We start from the raw sequence: 21,452 nt of genomic DNA, 5'->3' as shown, positions 1-21,452 counted from the left end.
ATCTTTCTCCCCTGTTTTTCACTTTCATTCATTCCTCTAGTGGTTCTAGTTTATTCATTTTCAGGCTACCGTTTTATACTCATTACATAAATTTACTAGAATTTGTTCTTCTGGTGCAGAGTTTGCTGTTCTTACCAGTTTGTTGTTATTTAGACACACAAATTTTTTTGTATGTACATTTAGGAGTTGAATTTTGATTTATAGGATGTGGATAACTTCAACTTTATTAGACAATGTTAAATTGTTTCCCTGAGTAGCTAGTGGTTTACCAGTTTATATCTACCTGTCCCCATCCCCAGTGCATGAATTGTCAACATTTGATGTTATCAGAGTTTTAGTTTTTGCCAATCTGGTGGGTATCTCATTTTGATTTGCACTTGACTAATTATTAATGAGGTTGAGCACATATTCATATATTGGCCATAAATATTTTGTCCTTTGTGACATATACAAGGTCTGTCTGGATGATCTGATATTTTGCCAAAATCTGCATGAAAAGTGATGCATGAATGGGCATGTTGTCATGATGAAGCTGCCAATCATCAGTTGCCTATAACTGCAGCCTTTTGAATCATCTGTATAATTTCCGCAAAGGAATCTTCAAGCTTAAGACAAAGTTTGATGCAGACTGGTTGCTCAACTCACTCAGTCATTTCAGATGAGTTGGCCACACAGTACACATGCTCACTCAATGGTGTGTACTGCCCCCACTGACTAGTACGGTGAAGTCATCACTATTCACACATGTGCATTCCAGTCCACTCTCCTTGGCTGCCAAGTTACATCAATATTGAGTATGGGATTTTAACATCTCACTGTCAACAATGGATATATCTTCTAAACAAAGCATCAATAAGGATACTGTGCAAGTGAACAATGTTTTAGATCAACTGGACTTAACTGACATATATAGAACTTATCATCCTCCTCCAAAACCCCACATTCTTTACAAATGCACATGGAACATGTTCAGAGATAGACCACATAATATGACATAAAACAAGCCTCAGCCATTCAAGAAAATTGAAATTATAACAAACATTTTCTTCGACCACAAGGGCTTGAAACTAGAAACTTACCTCAAGGAAAAAAAATTAAAAACATTCAAACTCATGGAGACTGAATAGCATGCTATTAAACAATAATGGGTCAATAATGAGATGAAAGAATAAATCAAAAATTTTCTGGAAACAAATTAAAATGAACACATAACATTCCAATACCTATGGGACACAGTGAAAGCAGTCAGGAAAGGAAGTTCATTGCAATACAGGCTTATCTAAAAAAGATAGAAATATTTCAAATAAACAACTTAACCCAACAGTTTCAAAAACTGGAAAAACAACAACAAACAAAACACAGAGAGAGTAAAAAGAGGAAATAATCAAGATGAGAGCAGAATTTAATGACATAGAGTGTGAAAGAAAAATTAATAGAATCAGTAAATCCAGGAGCTGGTTCCTTAAAGAGATAAACAAAATTGATAAGCCTATAAGCAGACTCACCAAAAAAAAAGGGAGAGGACCCAAATAAATAATATCAGAAATGAGATAGGAGAAATAACTACTTTTATCACAGAAATATAAAGGATTGTAAGAAATTACTATGAACAATTATATCCCAAGAATTTTGAAAACCTCGATGAAATGGACAAATTGCTAGAAAAATATAACTTTCCAAAACTGATTGAAGAAGTAGAAAAAAGCCAGAACAGACCAGTAACAGCTAGTGAAATTGAAGCAGTAATCAAAAATCTCCTGGCATACAAAAGCCCTGGACTGGACAGTTTCACAGGAAAATTTTACAAAACATTTAAGGAAGAGCTAACCCTTGTCCTTCTCAGACTCTTCCAAAAAATCCAAGAAGAGGGAAGACTCTCAAACTCTTTTTATGAGGCCAGCACCATCCTAATCCCAAAATCATATAAAGACAGAACAAAGAAAGAACATAACAAGCCAATATTGCTGATGAACATAGACACTAAAATCCTCCACAAAATATTGGCAAACCACATCCAGCAATACATTAAAGAGATCATCCACCATGGTCAAGTGAAATTCATCCCAGGGATGCAAGGATGGTTGAATATTCACAAATCAATAAGTGTAATGCACCACCTAAAAAATAGAAAGACAAAAATCACATGATGATATCAATAGATGTGGGAAAAGCATTTTATAAGGTACAACACCTATTTATGATTAAAAAAAAAACTCAGCAAAGTGGGAATAAAGGGGGCATACCTCAACATAATAATGGCCATATATGAAAACCTACACCCAACATCACATTCAATAGGCAAACACTGTAAGCTTTCCCATTAAGATAGAGAACAAGGCAAGATTGTCTGCTTTCACCACTTCTATTTAACATAGTCTTGGAAGTTCTAGCTTAGTGATCAGACAATAAAAATAAATAAAAGGCACCCAAATTGGAAAGGAGGAAGTAAAACTGTCATTGTTTGCAGATGACATGATAGTGTACATAGAAAAACTCATAGACTCCACCAAAAAACTACTTGACCTAATAAGTGAATTTGGAAAAACAGCAGGACACAGGGTCAATATTCAGAAATCAAAAGCATTTTTGTACACCAATAATGAAATATCAGAATCAGAAATCAGGAAGAATATCCCATTTGCTATAGCAACAAGAATAATAAAGTACCTAGGAAGAAACTTAACTAAGGAAGTAAAAGACCTGCACTCTGAAAACTAAATCAAAAATTTTCTGGAAACAAATGAAAATTAACACACAACAGTCCAATAGCTATCGGACACAGTGAAAGCAGTTGCGGAGGGAAATTCATAGCAATGAACTTCAGAAAGAATTTAAGGAAGAAAGAATTTAAGGAACACACAAACAAATGGAGGCATATACTGTGTTCACAGATTGGAAGAATTGCCATCATCAATATGCCCATACTACCCAAAGCAATTTATAGATTCAATGCACTTCCTATTAAAATACCAATGACGTATTTCACAGTTATAGAGCAAACATTTAAGAAATTTATATGGAACCTAAATGACCCTGAATAGCTGCAGCAATTTTGAGAAAGAAAAACAAAGTAGGAGGGATCACAATACCTGACATCAAACTGTATTACAAGACCAGTGTAACCAAACAGTCTGGTACTGGCATGAGAATAGTCACATAGGTCAATGGAACAGAATAGAGAGCCCAGAAATAAACCCATGTCTCTATGCCCAATTAATAGTCAACAAAGCAGACAGCAGTGTAAAATGGGATAAAAATAGCTTCTTCAACAAATGGTGTTGGGAGAGCTGGACAGTTACGTGCAAAAAAATTTAAATTTGACCACCAACTTACACGATACACAAAAATAAACTCGAGGAATAAAAGACAAATATAAGTTGCAACACCATAAAAGTCCTACAGGAGTAGATAAGCAGGAAACTGTCAGATATTCCATGCAGCAATATTCTTACCAATATGTCCCCTAGAGCAAGGGACATAAAGGAAAGAATAAACAAATGGTACTCCATAAAAGAGGCTTCTGCAGGGTTAAAGAACATATCAGTAAAATGAAAAAGGTATGAAATGTATTGGAAAATATATTTGCTATTATACCCTATGAATCCCAAAACACCAATTCAAAAGAACCTGTGAACTCCAATGTTCATAGCAGCACAATTTACAATAACCAAGTGCTGGAAGCAACCTAAGTGCCCATCAGTAAATGAGTGGATCAAAAAACTGTGGTACATTTACACAATAGATTACTACGCAGCAGAAAGAAAGAGCTCCATCGTTTGTGACAGCATGGATGGAACTAGAGAGTATTATACTAGGTGAAATAAGCCAAGGGTTCATAGACAAATACCATATGATCTCACCTAAAAGTGGAACCTAATCAAGATAACAAAGAAGAAAAAATATAACCAGAAACATTGAAAGAAAAAACAAACCCACAGTAACTGGAGGGGAGGAGGGAGAGGGGTTATGGGGAAAAGAAAGGGAAGAGTCAAATCAAGGAACATGTATAAAGAACCCATGGTCAAAGCCAAGGTGGGGAAGGATTGATGGTGGGAGTTGGTGGTAGATGGGGCAGGGGAAAGTGGTGACACAAAAATGGAGACAAAAGTATTTGAACAATAATAAAAAATGTGCTGGTGGGAATATCTACATGACAAAATGATCCAATTTATTCAACAAATACATGGCTAGGTGGCTGAAGAAAGATGTAAAGAAACTTAGTCTAGAAAATATCCTAGTCTAGTAAGTATTAAGAGACATAATAACAAATTGTAATTGTGGAACTCATTTGAATACTTATTAAAGAAAAATTAAGACAAGTTCAAGATGGCCTTGTAGGTACCATGGCCCACCTTCTCATACAACCACATCAAAATTAAAACTGAACTACAGGACAACCATCATTCAGAACTGTCAGCAACTGAGCTGAATGGAAATCTTACAACTACAGATTTAAGAAGAAACCACATTGAGAATCGTAGAAAGGTTAGTGGTGCAGATCAAGCTGGTCCCACACTCACATGTGGTGGATAAAAATTAGAAGGAATATCTCCAGAGTGAGAGGTCCCCCCTCTACACTCACCTCTACATCCACTCCCACCCCAGCCCAGGATCCCAGTACCAGTGGCTGATTAAAAAGCATCAGAGACATATGGGGAAGATCTGAAATGTTTGGCATCAGTGTGAAAGTGTTGGGGCAGATTTCTCCCAGACAGAAGTGCTGGAAGAGACCATTGTTCTGTTGCTCTTCTGAGCCCTGACCCCAGAAGCCACAGAGCCAGCATGTGGTCACCATAGCTGAGACTCCATCAATCTGGCCCACACTGTTTGTCCCATGCTGCTGATACCCTGCTGCCCTGCCCCACCGAAATTTCAGGCCCACCCAAAGCTATTTCTATGGCTTTTCCATAAAAAGATTTGTCCTGGCCCATACTTCAGATTTTCTTAAATTCTCTAACACAAGAAGTTTCTGGTTTCAGAGAGCCCAGTGCCCATTGCTAAATGGCCCCAGACCTGGTATAAACAACAACTGACCTTGAGTCACAGCTTGGCCATTCCTGGGCACCTCCATGCACAGCAAAAGTAACAACCATATGCAGATCACCTTGTGTTATATGATCTTGGACAGAACACTGGCAGTGGCTTACCTTAGATGTGCCAACAGCAATCAGAGCTCAGTTACACAGTGGAGGGTGTACACAGCGCACACAGTGGGTGCACCTTGAGTACACAGCTTGAGTAATAAGGAAGGCTCTGCCACTGGACCCTACAGGACACCTACTTCATTAGGCCACTCTGTCAAGTTTTGAGGACATAGCAGCTCTACCTAATACATAGAAACCAAAACAGGATGCCTGTCTAAATGAGGAAATGAAGAAACATAGTCTAAGTGGAAGACAATGCAAAACTCCAGAAAAAGAAATAATAAAATGGAGACAAGCAAAACACTGGTTTTAAGGATGTTCAAGAAACTTAGTGAGGACTGCAACAGCATAAAAAAGGTCCAGTCAGAAACAAAAGATACACTAATTGAAATAAAGAACAATTTATAGGAAATCAATAGTAGAGTGGATGAAGCTGAGAATCAATTAGCAAATTGGAACACAAGGAAGCAAAAAATAACCAATCAGAGCAACAAGAATAAAAAAAATGAGGGAAGTGTTATGTGCCTCTGGGGCAACTTCAAGCATACTAAAATTTGCATAACTGGAGCACCAGAAAGAGAAGAAAATAACAAGAAATTGGAATACTACTTGAAAAAATAATGACAGGAAGCTTCCCTAATTGGATGAAAAAAGTAGACATTCAAGACCAGGAAGCACAGAGAGTCCCAAACATGATGGGTGCAAAGAGGCCTGCTCTAAGACACATCATAATTAAAATGCCAAAGGTTAAATACAAAAAGAGAATGTTAAAAGCAGCAGGAGAAAAACAGTTAGTTACTTTCAAGGCAACTCCCGTAAGACTGTCAGCTGATTTCTCAACAGAAACTGTGCAGGCAAAAAAGGACTGGCAAGAAATATTCAGCAATGAAAAGCAAGGACCTACAACCAAGATTACTCTACCCAATAAAACTATCTTTTAGACTTGAAGGACAGATAAAGAGCTTCCCAGAAAAGAAAAAGCTAAAGGAGTTCATCACCAACAAACCAGTATTATATGCAATGTTAATGGGTCTTCTTTAAGAAGAAGAAAATAAAAAAAAAATATGAACAATAAAATGGCAATAAATACATATCTATCAACAATTGAATCTATAAACAAAATAAACCAAGAAGCAGAACAGAAACAAGATCATAGATACAGAGAATATTTTGATGGTTGCCAGATGGGAAGGGGGTGGTCAGAGATGAAAATGGTGAAGGGACTAAGAAGTAAAAATTGATAGTTGCAGAATAGTCATGGGGATGTAAAGTACAGCACAGGGAATAGAGTATCCAAAGAACATATTCATATACACATGACCCGGACATGGAAAATGGTGTGGGGATTGCCTGAGTGAGTAGGGGGGCTGGGTGGTTGGGGACAAAGGAGCAAAACTGGGGAAACTGTGATAGCATAAATTATTAAATATAATTAAAAAATAAAAATAAAAGAAGTTAAAATGACATTTAAGAAACAATTGAAATTTGAACGCTGCCTATTAGTTTTTGACTGTGGTGCTAGTTACTTGCATCTAGACATTAGTTAGTACTCATAGAAAAGTACACTAAGTAGAGTGAATTTTCCAAAATACAAATTTTAAAATGTTCTAAACAGATTATAGAAAACCAAATCTAGAAATATAAGTAGGAAATATTAGTAGGAAAATATATCATGCTCAAATTAAGTTTATACTACTAATACCTGGGTTATTAACATTTGAAGAATCCACAATTTAATGTAGATAATAACAAGATAATATAGAAAAAAACATGAACACCTTAATAATATTTAATGAAATTTAACACTCATGTTAAAAACTTACTAAAATATGAATAGGATTTTCTTAATCTGACAAGGGAATCTATAAAACACATAACACTCATCACATGTAGTGGTGAAATATTGAGAGCTATTTGAGATCTAGAGCAAGACAAGGATATCCATTGTCACAGATTGGGTCCTCTTGATATCAAACACTGAGATAAAACCCTAACCAAAAACATGATATTAAAAAATGGAATTAACAAGAATTTAAGACTTCATGAGATTAAAAATGTTTCATGAAATTTTTGTTTCAATTCTATAGATATCCACTAAATCATGATGTAAAACCTATTTCCTGTTGTGGTGCACATCATAAAAGTATGAAGAATACCACAGAAAATTGAATCCAAACAACTTTGTAAGTTACAGAAGGCTATCTTAATCTCCTCTCTTAATCACCTGCCAAGCGAATTTCTACCATTGCTGAAATGCCCAACTCTAATGTATCCCCTACAAAGCTGATTAACTTGCACCTCTTTTCCCCCACCTCCATTATAGTATTTAATTCAGCATGTTCCAATTATTTACTACAAGCTTCTTTATCTCAGTGCAGGGTGCTTTTTGAAGGCAGTTGTGTTCCTCAGCTATCTTTTTAACTGGGATAATAGATATTTGAAGAAAGCAGGGAATAGGAAGGGAGGAAAGAAGGAACTGAGCCCAGAATAGCACAGGAGTTTCAGTAATGTCTTTATTTAGGTTTGAGCAGTAGATGGGGTTGGAGGGAGCCTTTGAATAGGGAATTGTCCCAACACCTCCTGTCACTTGCTGCCTGCCAAGGCCAGGAGCAAACATGCTGAGCTTCACTTTCCCACATGGATGCCCTGTCACCCAGGCACAGTGACATGTCCCCACAGGGCTACTTTCCATAATGAAAAATGAGCCACCAAAGTATTTTGGCAAACAGGCAGCATTGAACTGTCAAATTACTCTTTCCTCTGGGGTAGCAGGAGAAACCTAGCCTCTGTTGTTATTTGCTTTTCATTACTGTTAGCTTTATTAACTTCACAATGCTGTGAAGATCCAGAAAATAAAAATCTTCAGAAAGCTGAGCTTAAACTGTAGCATTTTCCCCATGAAAGCCCCAAAGTATTTCGTTAATGAATTTGAGAGAGAAGCTCTTAGGAGAATGTAGAAATTACTCTTTCTCTAATACTCTGAAATTTTTTCATAGGGGATGTGAGTCCAGAGCTGTGCATGTGAGGATACATTAATAAGTAAGACAGATTCCCTATTCTCTAAGAGCTTAATGATCTGGGGACATATGCAGGCCAGTAAAGAGAAAAATATAGAGGTGTAAGTGTAAAAATAGAGATTTGCACTCTGTGCTTCCCACTTCAGTGTACACACAGAAGTGGGCACTGGGATACTTGAGGAAATGCGGGGTCTGAGTCAGTGGGACGGGTTGGACCCAGGATTCTGCACTTGTAACAACCACTTGGGTGGTGCTTATGTTGCCAGCCACCACGCTGAATAACCAGGAGCTAAAATCCTCTGTGATAGCATGAATGGAAATGGAGAGCATTATGCTAAGTGAAATAAGCCAGGTGTTGAAAGAAAAATACCATATGATCTCACTTATAAGTGGAACCTAATCAGCAAAGCAAGCAGGCAAGGAAAATATGACCAGCAACATTGAAAGAAAGAAGAAACCAAAAGGGATGAGAGGGAGGGGGGAGGAAAGTAGCAGGGAGGGGAAGGAGAAGGGTCAGATCAAGGAACAGGTGTGAAGGACACATGGAGGAAGACAAGGTGGGGAAGCATTGAGCGGAGGAGGTGGGAGTGAGTGGGGCAGGGGAAAGTGGTAGTGGTTAAATGGTGACCAATGTATTTGAAAAATAAAAAAAGAAAAACATAGAGATGTGGAAGTTTATCTTCTCTCATGATATGTGAATAGAATAGACCAGCCTTCCCAAAAGAACCAAGACTTGAACCAAATCTTGACAAATAATTCACCACAGCCCATTATGTTTAGGTAATTACAGCGGAATTGTGTGGCTGAAGTGGAACCACAGATAAATCAATGGCAGAAGACACCAGGGAAGGCAGAGACTGGATGTTAAAAGGCATAGTAAGAAGCATAAACTCTATCTTATAGATTCTGAGGAACCACAGAAAATTAAGATAGATGAATATATTTGTGCCTCTTTTATGTTGTAGAAAATAAGTGCTGAGTGTCTCCTGCTATACTTGTAAAATTTTTTTAATAGGATGGAGGAAATAATATCAATCCACTGGAGATACATATACATATATATGTATATATTTATTTAAATGTTTATATATAGTCATATATGTCATTATATGTGTGTGCGGAATATTTTATGTTTTTAAAAATGGTTTAGTGCAATTAGAAGCAGAAATAAATGAATTTGGGACTAAAAATTAGAGTCTTTAAGAGTGTGATACTGTTTTTTTAATCATGTTTATTACTCTGATCAAAAGTTATTCTTATGATACAGCATGGTTTTACAGCCTGAATGATATTTTATTTTGCATAGTTATACAGTCTAAGTGACTAGTTCACAATCCAAGAGAGTTTTATAAGTTTTGTTGTTTAAAATGATGTTAGTGTTGTAGGGCAGAAAGGTCTCACTGACAATAAAAATTACATTTAATTTAAAAAAATCCAGAAAAATGTGCTGGTACCACATAGGTTACAAAGTGGCTCCAAGCAAGTTGTTACCCCACCTCTCACAGCAAAGGGGATTAAGAACTAAAACTACCTGGAAAACTCAAATGGCACGCTGTAACACACTTTAATATAAAGGTCAAGCTTATAAATTATTAATCCATGATGCTACAGAGCGAGTAAATTAAAAACAAAGCTAAAATCTGGTGAATCTTCTCACTTCCCCTTCTTTGTGGAATACAGTTTTTCTTCAGGTGGGGCCAGGACAATCCCTTCACACTCTACTTCCTGGGTCAGAGGGTGTTTTACAACATTAGGTCTAATTGCATCACTGCCTGGAGCCAAATGATCTATTACGCTTTCAGCAGTTGTTGTTGCACAAAAAGATACCAAAAAATATCCTCCCTCTGCTCTGCCGCTGGCTGTGGGCGGAGATCCTGTACTCAAACCGAATGCCTTCGCCCAGGTTTTTCAAGTTCCTCACTATCGCGCCTCTGTCCATCAGGGCTTCGATCGTTCCTTACAAAGCAGCACCACTCTGTGGTCGCTGCATGGCTTTTAGGATCAAAGCCAGCTCATAGTTGGGCATGCCCCCAAACCGGGCGCCTACCGCGCAGGCTGCCTGGACGCTGAGAGGCAAGGACTGCAGAGACCGTCCAAGAAGCTAGGCCAGAAAGCTACTAGGCTGCTCAAGGTGAGGGGGAGGGGTTGGGAGGTGGGGGTGGGGTGTGGGTGGGGATGGGGGTGGGTGGATGTAGTAAAATTCATAGAACATAAATGTCATTTTAATGCACACAATTCTGGCATTTATACACTCAAAATATTTGTGCAACCACCACTTCTACCTAGTTGCAAAATATTATTCCACGAAGAAATTTCTTAGCCATTAAGCAGTCACTCCTTATTCCCTGCTCTTGCAAGCTACTAATCTCTTTCATTCTTTAGGAATTTACCTATTTCAGATATTTTGTATAAATGGAATATACAATATGTCACATGTTGCGATTGGCTTCTTTCACTTACAGATTTTCAGTTCAATTTTTTTTTTAATTTATTGATTTTGAGAGAGAGAGGGGCACTGATTTATTTATGCATTGATTTGTTGATTCATGTCCTGATCAGGGATCAAAACTGCAACCTTGGCATATCCGGACAATAATTTAAACCCAGTTAGGGCAATTCATTCATGTTTTAGCATAAATTAGCGCTGCACTCATTTTTATGGTTCCATCGTATATATATACCTCTTTAAAGAAAATCCATTCATCAGCCCAGGCAGGTGTGGCTCAGTGGATTGAGCACTGGCCTGCAAACCAAAGGGTTGCTGGTTCGATTTCCAGTCAGTGTAAGTGCTTGGGTTGCTGGCCAGTTCCCCGGTAGGGCATGCGCAACAGGCAACCACACATGGATGTTTCTCTCCCTCTCTTCCTCTCTCCCTACCCCTCTCTGTGAAAATAAATAAAATTTTAAAAAAATCCATTCATCAGTTCATCTGTTGATGGACATTTGAGTTGCCTCTACCTTTGGCTATTGATAGTAGTGCTACTATGAATATCTATTTACCAGTTTTTGTTTGAATGCCTTTTTTACAATTATTTTGTATGTATACCTAGGATTAGAATTGCTGGGGTATATGGTAACTCTATGTTTAACTTTTCGATGAATCACTAAACTTTTTCACAATGGATACACCACTTTATATTCCATCTAGCAATATAAAGGAATGTGGTTCCAATTTCTCCTCATTTTTGCCAACATTTATTACTTTCCTCTTTAGAAAATTGTAGCTATCCAAGTGGGTGTGAAGTGATATCTTATTGTGATTTTTATTTGCATTTCCATGATGACCAATGATGTTGAACATCTTTTCATGTACGTGCAGAGCTTTTGTGTATCTTCTTTGGAGACATATCTATACAAGTCCTTTCACATTTTTAAACTAGGTTGTGTGTCTTTTGGCTTGTGAGTTGTAAAAGTTTGGTTTTTTTTGTATTAAAATGTTTTTCCTTTTAAAAAAAATATTCTGGACCCTATATCTTTAAGAGATATATAATTTGCAAACATTTTCTCATTCTCTAGATTCACTTTCTACATTTTTTTCTCTTTTTCAAATCTTCCACTGAAGATATGTTTACTGATTTTGGAGAGGAGGGGGGGAGGGGAGAAGAGAGAGAGAGAGGAACATCAGTGTAAAAGAGAAATATGGATTGGTTGCCTGTATGTGCACCACCTGGGGATTTAATAGAGAACCTAGATTTGTATCCTGATCAGATAAAACCCTGCAACTTTTCTGCATATGGGACAACGTTTCAACCAACTGAGCTACTTGGCCAGGGTTCTCTTACTTTATTTTTCAAAAACTTTATTTATTTGTAGAAATAGAGGAAGGGAGGGAGAGAAACCATTCAGTTGCCTCTCAGATACACCCTGACTGGGACCAAACCTGCAACCTAGGCATGTGCTCTGACAGAGATTGGAACCATTGAGTTTTCACTTTGTAGGCTCATGCCCAACCAACTAAGCCACATTGGTCAGCGTTCTTTTTACTTTCTTGATAATGTCTTTTGAGGAATAGAAGTTTAAAGTTTTGATGCAGTCTACTTTATTTACTTTTTCTTTTGTTGTCTGTGCTTTTGATGTCATATATAAGAATCCACTGCCAAATTCAAGGCCATGAGGGTTTACCCATATGTTTTATTTCAATATATTTTAATTTTTGTTCTTATATTTAGAACTTTTATATATATGAAGTTAATTTTATATGTTGTATAAGAATTCAAATTCCTTCTTTTGCCAGTGGTTTTCTAGTGTTCCAGCATAAGTTGTTGAAGAAATTACTCTTTACTGTATTTGGATATTCTTGGCACTGTTATCAAAAATCACTGAAAGGAAAAGAAATCAAGAGAGACAAGAGGGAAAGAAGGAGGGGGGGGGCCGGGAAAAGGAAGGGAAGGGGAAAGTCAAGGAACATATAGCAAGGACTCATGGACAAAACCAAAGGGGAGAGCTGAGGAAGGGAAGGAGGGAGGGGGCAAGGGAAAGTGGTGGGGGGGAGGCAGAGACAAATGTATTTGAAAAAATAAATTAAAATAAAATAAAATAAAAACAATTTTTTTTAATTTTCTTTTTTTTCTTTTTTTTATTATTTTTTTAAATTTATTTACTTTTTAAATACATTTGTCTCTGCCTCCCCCCCCACCTCTTTCCCTTGCCCCCTCCCACCTTCCCTCCCTCAGCTCTTCCCCCTTTGGTTTTGTCCATGAGTCCTTGTTATATGTTCCTTGACTTTCCCCTTCCCTTCCCTTTCCCTGCCCACCCTTCCCTCTTGTCTCTGTTGATTTCTTTTCCTTTCAGTGTTGCTGGTCATATTTTCCTTGCATCTTTGCATTGTTGGTTAGGTTCCGCTTATAGGTGAGATCATATGGTATTTGTCTTTCGCCCCCTGGCTTATTTCGCTTAGCATGATGCTCTCCAGTTCCATCCATGCTGTCGCAAAGTTTAGTAGTTCTTTTTTTCTTTCTGCTGTGTAGTATTCCATTGTGTATATGTACCATAATTTTTTGATCCAATCATCTACTAATGGGCATTTAGGTTGCTTCCAACACTTGGCTATTGTAAATTATGCTGCTCGGAACATTGGGGTGCATAGGTTCTTTTGTATTGGCGTTTTGGTGTTCTTAGGGTATAGTCCCAGCAGGGGAATCGCTGGATCAAAAGGCAGTTCCATTTTCAGCTTTCTGAGGAAATTCCACACTGCTTTCCATAGTGGCTGCACCAGTCTGCATTCCCACCAACAGTGTACTAGGGTTCCCTTTTCTCCACAGCCTCGCCAGCACCTGTTGTTTGTGGATCTGTTTATGATGGCCATTCTGACCGGTGTGAGGTGGTACCTCATGGTGGTTTTGATCTGCATTTCTCTGATGGCTAGTGATGCTGAGCATCCTTTCAAATGCCTCTGGGCCCTCTGTATCTCCTCCTTGGAAAAGCGTCTGCCCAGGTCCTTTGCCCATTTTTGGATTGGATCGTTTGTCTTCTTGGAGTGGAGTCGAGTGAGTTCTTTATATATCTTGGAGATCAAACCTCTATCTGATGTATCATTAGCAAATATATTTTCCCATAGGGTTGGCTCCCTTTTCATTTTGCTGATGTTTTCTTTAGCCGTGCAGAAGCTTCTTATTTTGATGAGGTCCCACTTGTTTATTCTTTCCTTTATGTCCCTTGCTTTAGGAGACATATCAGTGAAAAAATTGCTGCGTGGGATATCTGAAAGTTTCCTGCCAATGTTCTCCACTAGGACATTTATGGTGTTGTGACTTATATTTAAGTCTTTTATCCATCTTGAGTTTACTTTTGTGTATGGTGTCAGCTGATGATCCAATTTCAATTTTTTGCATGTAGCCGTCCAGTTCTCCCAACACCATTTGTTGAAGAGGCTATTATGGCTCCATTTTATGCTTCTGCCCCCTTTGTCAAATATTAGATGTCCATAGAGACCTGGGCTTATTTCTGGGATTTCTATTGTGTTCCACTGGTCTATGGGTCTGTTCTTGTGCCAGTACCAAATTGTTTTGAGTATAGTGGCTTTGTAGTAGAGTTTGATGTCCAGTATTGTGATCCCTCCTACTTTGTCTTTCTTTCTCAAAATTGCTGCGGATATTCAGGGTCGTTTATGGTTCCATGTACACTTTTGAAATGTCTGTTCTATTTCTGTGAAATACGTCATTGGTATCTTAATAGGGATTGCGTTGAATCTATAAATTGCTTTGGGTAGTATGGACATTTTGATGATATTAATTCTTCCAATCCATGAGCACGGTATATGCTTCCATTTAATTGTGTCTTCCTTAATTTCTTTTTTCAATGTTATATAGTTTTCTGCATACAGGTCTTTTACGTCTTTGGTTAAATTGATGCCTAGGTACTTTATTTTTCTTCTTGCTATGTCGAATCGTATTTTTTTCTGATTTCTTCTTCTATTGCATTGCTGGTGTACAAAAATGCCTTTAATTTCTGAATGTTGACTTTGTATCCTGCTGTTTTGCCAAATTTACTTATAAGGTTGAGGAGTTTTTTGGTAGAGTCTACAGGGCTCTCTATGTACACTATCATGGCATCTGCAAACAATGATAGCTTTACTTCCTCCTTTCCTATTTGGATGCCTTTTATCTCTTTCTCTTGTGCCTTTTATCTCTTTCTCTTGTCTACCGCTGTGGCTAGGACTTCCAATATGATGTTGAAAAGAAGCGGTGAGAGCGGACATCCTTGGCATGTTCCAGATCTTAGTGGGAAAGCTTTCAGCTTTTGCCCGTTGAGTATGATGTTGGCTGTAGGTTTTTCATATACGGCCTTTATTATGTTGAGGAATTCCCCATTTATTCCCATTTTTCTGAGTGTGTTAACTTTAGAAACTAGAAAATATGAGTTTTCCATGAGTTTTTAAAGATTAAGGCCAACTCTTCCATTTCTGAAAAAACAAAGCCATTGGGGGTAGGGATTTTGATAAGAATTTCATTGAAACTGTAGATTGATTTGGAAACCAATGTTATTTTAACAACATGATACACTATAAATATCAATTTGTATAAAAATACTTTGTAAGATTTCAATATTTTTAAATTTATTAAAACTTTTGTTGTGGCCTAGCATATAGCCTATCCTGAAGAATGTTCCATGAGTGCTGAAAAGAATGTGTATTATGTTTTGTTTGTTTAAATGTTCTACATATATCAGTTATGACTAGTTTTTTATAGTTCTTGATATCCTGATTGATTTTCAGTTTAGATGTTCTATCCACTATTAAAAGTGGGGTATGAAACTAAAAAAATTTATTGTAGAACTGACTTTGTCCCTTCAGTTCTGTCACTTTTTTTATATATTTAGGGGTTTTGTTATTAGGGAGATTATATATACACACACACACACACACACACACACACATATATAAAATATATATAATTTATAATATATAGTATATAAATAAAGATTATATACATAAAATTTGTTACATTTCCTTGATAAATTGACCCTGTTACAATATATAATGCCCTTCTTTGTCTATTGAAACATTTTGGAAGTCTAGTTTGTCTCTTATTAATATAGTCATTCCAGCTGTCTTGTGTTCAGTATGCATACATTATCATTTCCATACTTTCACTTTTACAAAAAATATGTCTCCTGTAGATAGCATATTATTATATATTTTTAAATGAAATCCATTCTGCCAATCTGTGACATGTAATTGGATAGTTAAAACCATTTATATATAGTAATTACTAATAAAGTAGGACTTTAATCCATTTTAAATTTATTCTTATGTGTGGCATAAGAAAGTTGTCTAGTTTCATTTTTCTGCATGTGTCTGTCCAGTTTTCCCAACCCCACTTGTTGAATAAATTATCTTTAGCCAATGTAGGTTCTTGTTTCCTGTCTCAAATATTAATTGACTATGAAGGTGTGGGTTTATTTCTGAGCTCTCTATTCTGTTCCATAGTTCCACGTGTTTGTATGTCACTACCATGCTGTTTTGATTACTATGGACTTTTAGTCTGGTTTGATATTAGTATGATTCTTCCAACTTTGTTCTTCTTTCTCAGGATTGCTCTTGTAATTCAGAGCCCTTTGTGGTTCCATATAAACTTTTGAAATGTTTGTTTTAGTTCTGTAAATACATCATTAGTATCTTGATAGAAATTGCATTGAATCTATAGATTGCTTTTGGTAGTATAGACATTTTAATGATGCTAATTCTTCCTATCCATGAATACAGTATGTTCTTCCACTTATTTATATCTTCAGTTTCTTTCTTCAGTGTCTTCTGATTTTCCATGTACGTGTCTTTTACATCCTTGGTTAAGTTTATTCCTAGGAATTTTATTCATTTTAAAGCAATCATGAATGGGATTGTTTTCTTAATTTCCCTTTCTGTTAGTTCATTTTGGGCATGTAAACATGAACCTGATTTCTGAATATCAGCTACTTTGCTGAATTCATTGATCAATTCTAGCAGTTTCTTGGTGGAATCTTTGGGATTCTCTGCATAATATGATGTCATCTGCAAATAAATACAGTTTTACTTCTTCCTTTTCAATTTGAATGCCTTTTACTCCTTCTTCTTCTTGTCTTATTTCTGTGGCTAGGACCTCCAGTACTGTGTTGAATAAGAGAGGTGAAAGCGAACATCCCTGTATTGTTCCCAATTTTCAGGGGAATGTTTATATTTTTTGCCCATTGAGTATGATGCTGGCAGTGGGTGTGTCATATGTGGCTTTGATAATGTTTATATATGTTCCCTCTATTCTCACTTGGCTGAGAGTTTTTATCATAAAATGGTGCAGGATTCTATCAAATGCTTTCTCTGCATCTATTGATATGATCATGTAGTTTTCATCTACATGTTCATACAGTTCATTTTTTTAAGGTGGTGAATCACATTTTACATTCCCAGAATAAATCCCACTTGATCATCATGTATGATCTTTTTGATGCATTGCTGTATTCAGTTTGCTAATATTTTGTTGAAGATTATAGCATCTATGTTCACCAGTAATATTGGCCTATATTTCCTTTGTAGTGACTTTATCTGGTTTTGGAATTAGGATAATGCTGGCTTCATAAAATGAGTTAGGGAGCCTTCTCTACTCTTGAATTTTATGAAATTATTTGAGAAACAGAAGTATTATTTGTTTGCAGAATGTTTGGGAAAATTCCCTTGTAAGGCCATTCGGTCCAGGGATTTGGTTGGTTGGGAGTTTTTGATTCCTGCTTCAATTTCACTAGGTGTAATCTGTCTACTCAGATTCTCTGATTCTCCCTGATTTGGTTCTGGAATATTGTATATTTCTAAGAATTTATCCATTTCATCCAGATGTCCAATTTGTTGGTATATGATTGTTCATATTTTCTTACAATCCTTCGTCTTTCTAGTGTCAATTGTTATTTCTCCTCTTTTATTTCTGATTTTATTTATTTGGATCTTTTCTATTTTTTATTTTTAATTCTTTTTTATTTTTTTAAATCATGTTTATTCTATTACAATTGTCTCAATTTTCCCTCCTTTGCCCGCCTCCACCCATCCCACCCTGCCCCCCCACGCACAGTCAATTCCTAATCTGTTGTCCATGTCCATGGGTCCTTCATACAGGTTCTTTGTTTAATCCCTTCTCCTTCTTTCCACCATTGTCCTCCTTCCCTATCCCCTCTGGTCACTTTCTATCTGCTCCATGTTTCCATGCCAGTGGTTTATTTTGTTCATTAGTTTATTTTGTTGAATAGATTCCACTTATAGGTGAGATCATATGGTATTTGTCTTTCACCAACTGGCTTATTTCACTTAGCATAATATTCTCCACTTCCACCCATGATATTAAAAAAAGTAGGAGTCCTTTCTTTCTTTTTCTTTCTTTCTCTCTTTCTTTCTTTCTTTTGTTCTTTCTTTCTTTCTTTCTTTCTTTCTTTCTTTCTTTCTTTCTTTCTTTCCTTTCTTTCCTTTTTTCTTTTCTTCCTTTCAATTTTTAAAATGGAGATTGATTTTATTTATTTACTATTTTAAATGTCAAGATCAATTATAAAATACTAAAAAAAATTTAAATCCATTATAAAGTCTCAACAATTAAAACAACATGACACCAGCACAGAAATAATCAAGTAGATCAATGAAATAAAATGAGCACTCTAGAAACAAATGTGTGTGTGTGTATGTGTGTATAAAATCTGTCTAACAATGTGATATAGGATTAAATTGATATTTGAAATCAATAAGTAAAATAAGGCTTTTTCAGCAAATAAGGTGCATGGACCACTATTACTTGAAATAAAATAAATATAGAACTCTATTTCATACATTATACAATAAATATTCAGGTGAGTTAAAAATCAATATGTAAAATCTAAGGAGTTTTCAGAGAATATACAAAATAATATTTTTCATACCCTGAAGTAACATATTCAAACCCAGAAGGTGTAAAGTAAAATATTGGCAATATGACTATATTAAACATTTAAGACTATACTGTAATATACATTTTAAAATGTTAAAGGACAAGTAATAGAATAGGAAAGTATTTGCAACACATCTAAAACAGAGTTAATAGTTTTTTGTTGTTTTTTTTTTAAGGACAACAATTCTACATACCTTCAATGAAAAAAAGGATGAAGAATCAAAAGTCATTTAAAGCTTTTTCAAAATAATAAAAATAGGCAAGAAATATACAAAAACAAGTTTAGTTTCAAAAAAAAATAAAATAACATTTAAGAAGCACATCATTGTCACAATCAGATTACCAAGTATTGAAAATATTGGTAATATCATGTATTGGTGACTGTGCAAAGAACTGGGTATTGATAGACTGTTTTTGTTTCTCTTCTTAAAGCAGTCCCTTCAGCATATTTTGCAGTGCTGGTTTGGTGGAGATGCATTCTTTTAGCTTTCTTTTGTCTGGGAAACTCCTTATTTTGCCTTCCATTTTAATGGAGAGCCTTGCTGGGCAGAGCAGTCTTGGTTTGCAGGCCTTTGCTTTTCATGACTTGGAATATTCCTTGTCAGTCTCTTCTGGCTTGCAGCGTTTCTGCTAAGTCAGCTGCTAGCCCTATTGGGACTCCCTTATATGTTACTACCTTTTTCTCCCTTGCTTCCTTTAGGATTTTCTGTTTGTCTTTGATATTTGCCCTTTTAATGATGATGTGTCTTGAAGTGGGCCTCACTGGATTCCTCTTGAATGGGACCCTCTGTGCTTCATGGACTTGTGAGACTTTTTCTCTCCTCCAATTAAGGAAGTTTTTCATCATTACTTTTTCAAACAGGTTCTCTATTCCTCCTTCATCCCCTTCTCCTTCTGGTATCCCTATTATATGGATATTATTACATTTCAGGTTGTCCTGCATTTCCCTAAATGCCCCTTCATTCCTTTTGAGTATTTTTTTCATTTTCTTGCTCTTTCTGGGAGCTTTTTTCTACCTTGTCCTCCAGCTCACTGATTTAATCCTCTGCTTCATCTAGCCTGCTCTAGATTCCTTCTACTGTGTTCTTCAATTAGGAAATTGTGTTCTTCATTCCCTCTTCTCTTTTATTGATAGTTTCTATGCCCTTTTTCATGGTGATACAGTTTGCAGTATGTTCCTTATAGTTTCCCTGTAGTTTTTGGTAATTCTCTCTGAGCTCACTGCGCTCATTGAGCTTTCTTAGAATCATTTTTTTGTACTCAATATCTGATAGTTTACTTACCTCTAATTTATTCTGTTCTCTCTGGGGATTCCTCCTTTCCTTTTGACTGGGGGTTGGTTCTTTGTCCCATTATTTGTGGGGCTCTTCTCTTTTTCTTCAGCTTCTTAAATTGATCTGTCTTGATTTCCTGACTTTGTGGTGTAAACTTCTATTGCAGCAGATCACTGTTTTTGTTTTTTGTTTTTTGTGTTTTTTTCCTTTCTGAATCTGTCCCTGATGATGTCAGATGTTGATCCTGTCTGACCTTAGGTTGTCTCTTCGAGACTTCCAGGAATCTACTGTCAATGGCTGTCTCCTTCAGCTATTAATATAGTCCCTCTGCACTCAGCAGGCTGACTTAGAGACACCACAGGGTGGGGCTGAGGCCCTCCTGGGTATGGGGCTATTGGGTCCTGTCTCAGTGTTCCTGCTCAGGGGTGTGTTCTGCTTGAGCAAGATGGCTGCTGCTGTCTGGGGGATGAGTCAGCACTGGGATCCCCCCTGGGCTATTCTCTCAGTTCTCTCCCCAAAGCCTCCTTCCGCAGTCTCTCTTCAGGCATCTCCAGCCCACTCTGCTTCAGCCTTTGCTGGAGCCCAGGGTATGTGGCTGCAAATAAAAATTTGTGCATTAGTTTTTTAAACAGCTCTTTGTGTCTCCAGCCACCTGTCTCTTGCAGAGAGGAACCCTGCCATTTTTCACTGCTGACTGTTATCTTTGTACATTTTGGGCTCTGGTGCTGTAGGCTGGAGATCCCCGCTTATGGTTTTAACCCCAACTGGCTGTTTCAATATCCTTCTGGTGCTGCTGCCCATAAACACCTACCTTCTTGAGTCTGTACTGCACTCCTTACCAGTTTGGTTGTGCTAAAGCTGATTTTTATTTCTTTCCAAGATTATAAAGCTTCTCTTTTGTTGTTGTTCAGTTGTTTGTTCTTGGTGATTTCTCCACAATTTAGTTGTAATTTCAGGTTGGTACTGGGAGAAGGTCAGTGTGGCTTCCACTCATGCCTCTGCCATCTTGGTTCTCTAATTGTTTTCTATTTTTTTCTTGATAAGTATGGTGTAAGGTTTGTCAATATTGTTTTCAAAGAATCAGCTCTTGGATTCGTTGATATTTTTCATCATATTTTTAGACTCTATTTTGTTTATTTCTGCTCTGATCTTACTATTTCCTTCCTTCAACTCACATTGGGCTTTGTTTGTTATTTTTCAAGTTCTTTAAGTGTAATGTTAGATTTTTTATTTGAGTTATTTCTGTTTTGTTTTCTTTTTTGAAATAGGCCCATAATGCTGTGAATTCCCTCTTAGGATTGCTCTCCCAGTTTCCCACAGGTTTTGGATGGTTACTTATTCATTTTGATCTCATTGTTGATCCATTCATTGTTTAATAACATGTTATTTAGTTTCCATGTCTTTGTGTGATTTTCAGTATTCTTCTTGTGATTGCTCTCTAGTCTCATAACATTGTGGTCAAAGAAAATGCTTGATATAATTTCAATCTTCTTAAACTTATTGAGCCTTGTTTTATGTCATGTGCACTTGAAAAACATGTATATTCTGCTGCTTTTGGGTGAAATACTGTGAATATATCAATTAAATCCATTTGATCTAGTATGTCATTTAATGCTGCTGTCTCCTTGTTGATTTTTTGCATGG

General features: G+C 36.6%; 1 pseudogene; it reads right to left on the bottom strand.

Annotated features, from left to right (window-relative positions):
• Positions 1 to 9,814: 9,814 nt before the first annotated feature.
• LOC129076329 (28S ribosomal protein S6, mitochondrial-like) lies at positions 9,815 to 10,187 on the bottom strand (annotated as a pseudogene).
• Positions 10,188 to 21,452: the final 11,265 nt, after the last annotated feature.

This window comes from Pteronotus mesoamericanus, unplaced genomic scaffold, assembly GCF_021234165.1.
Source record: "Pteronotus mesoamericanus isolate MK-2021 breed Mesoamerican mustached bat unplaced genomic scaffold, CSHL_Meso_final contig_59, whole genome shotgun sequence".
Classification (NCBI taxonomy): domain Eukaryota; kingdom Metazoa; phylum Chordata; class Mammalia; order Chiroptera; family Mormoopidae; genus Pteronotus; species Pteronotus mesoamericanus.
This window is presented reverse-complemented; position numbering and strand designations above follow the sequence as displayed.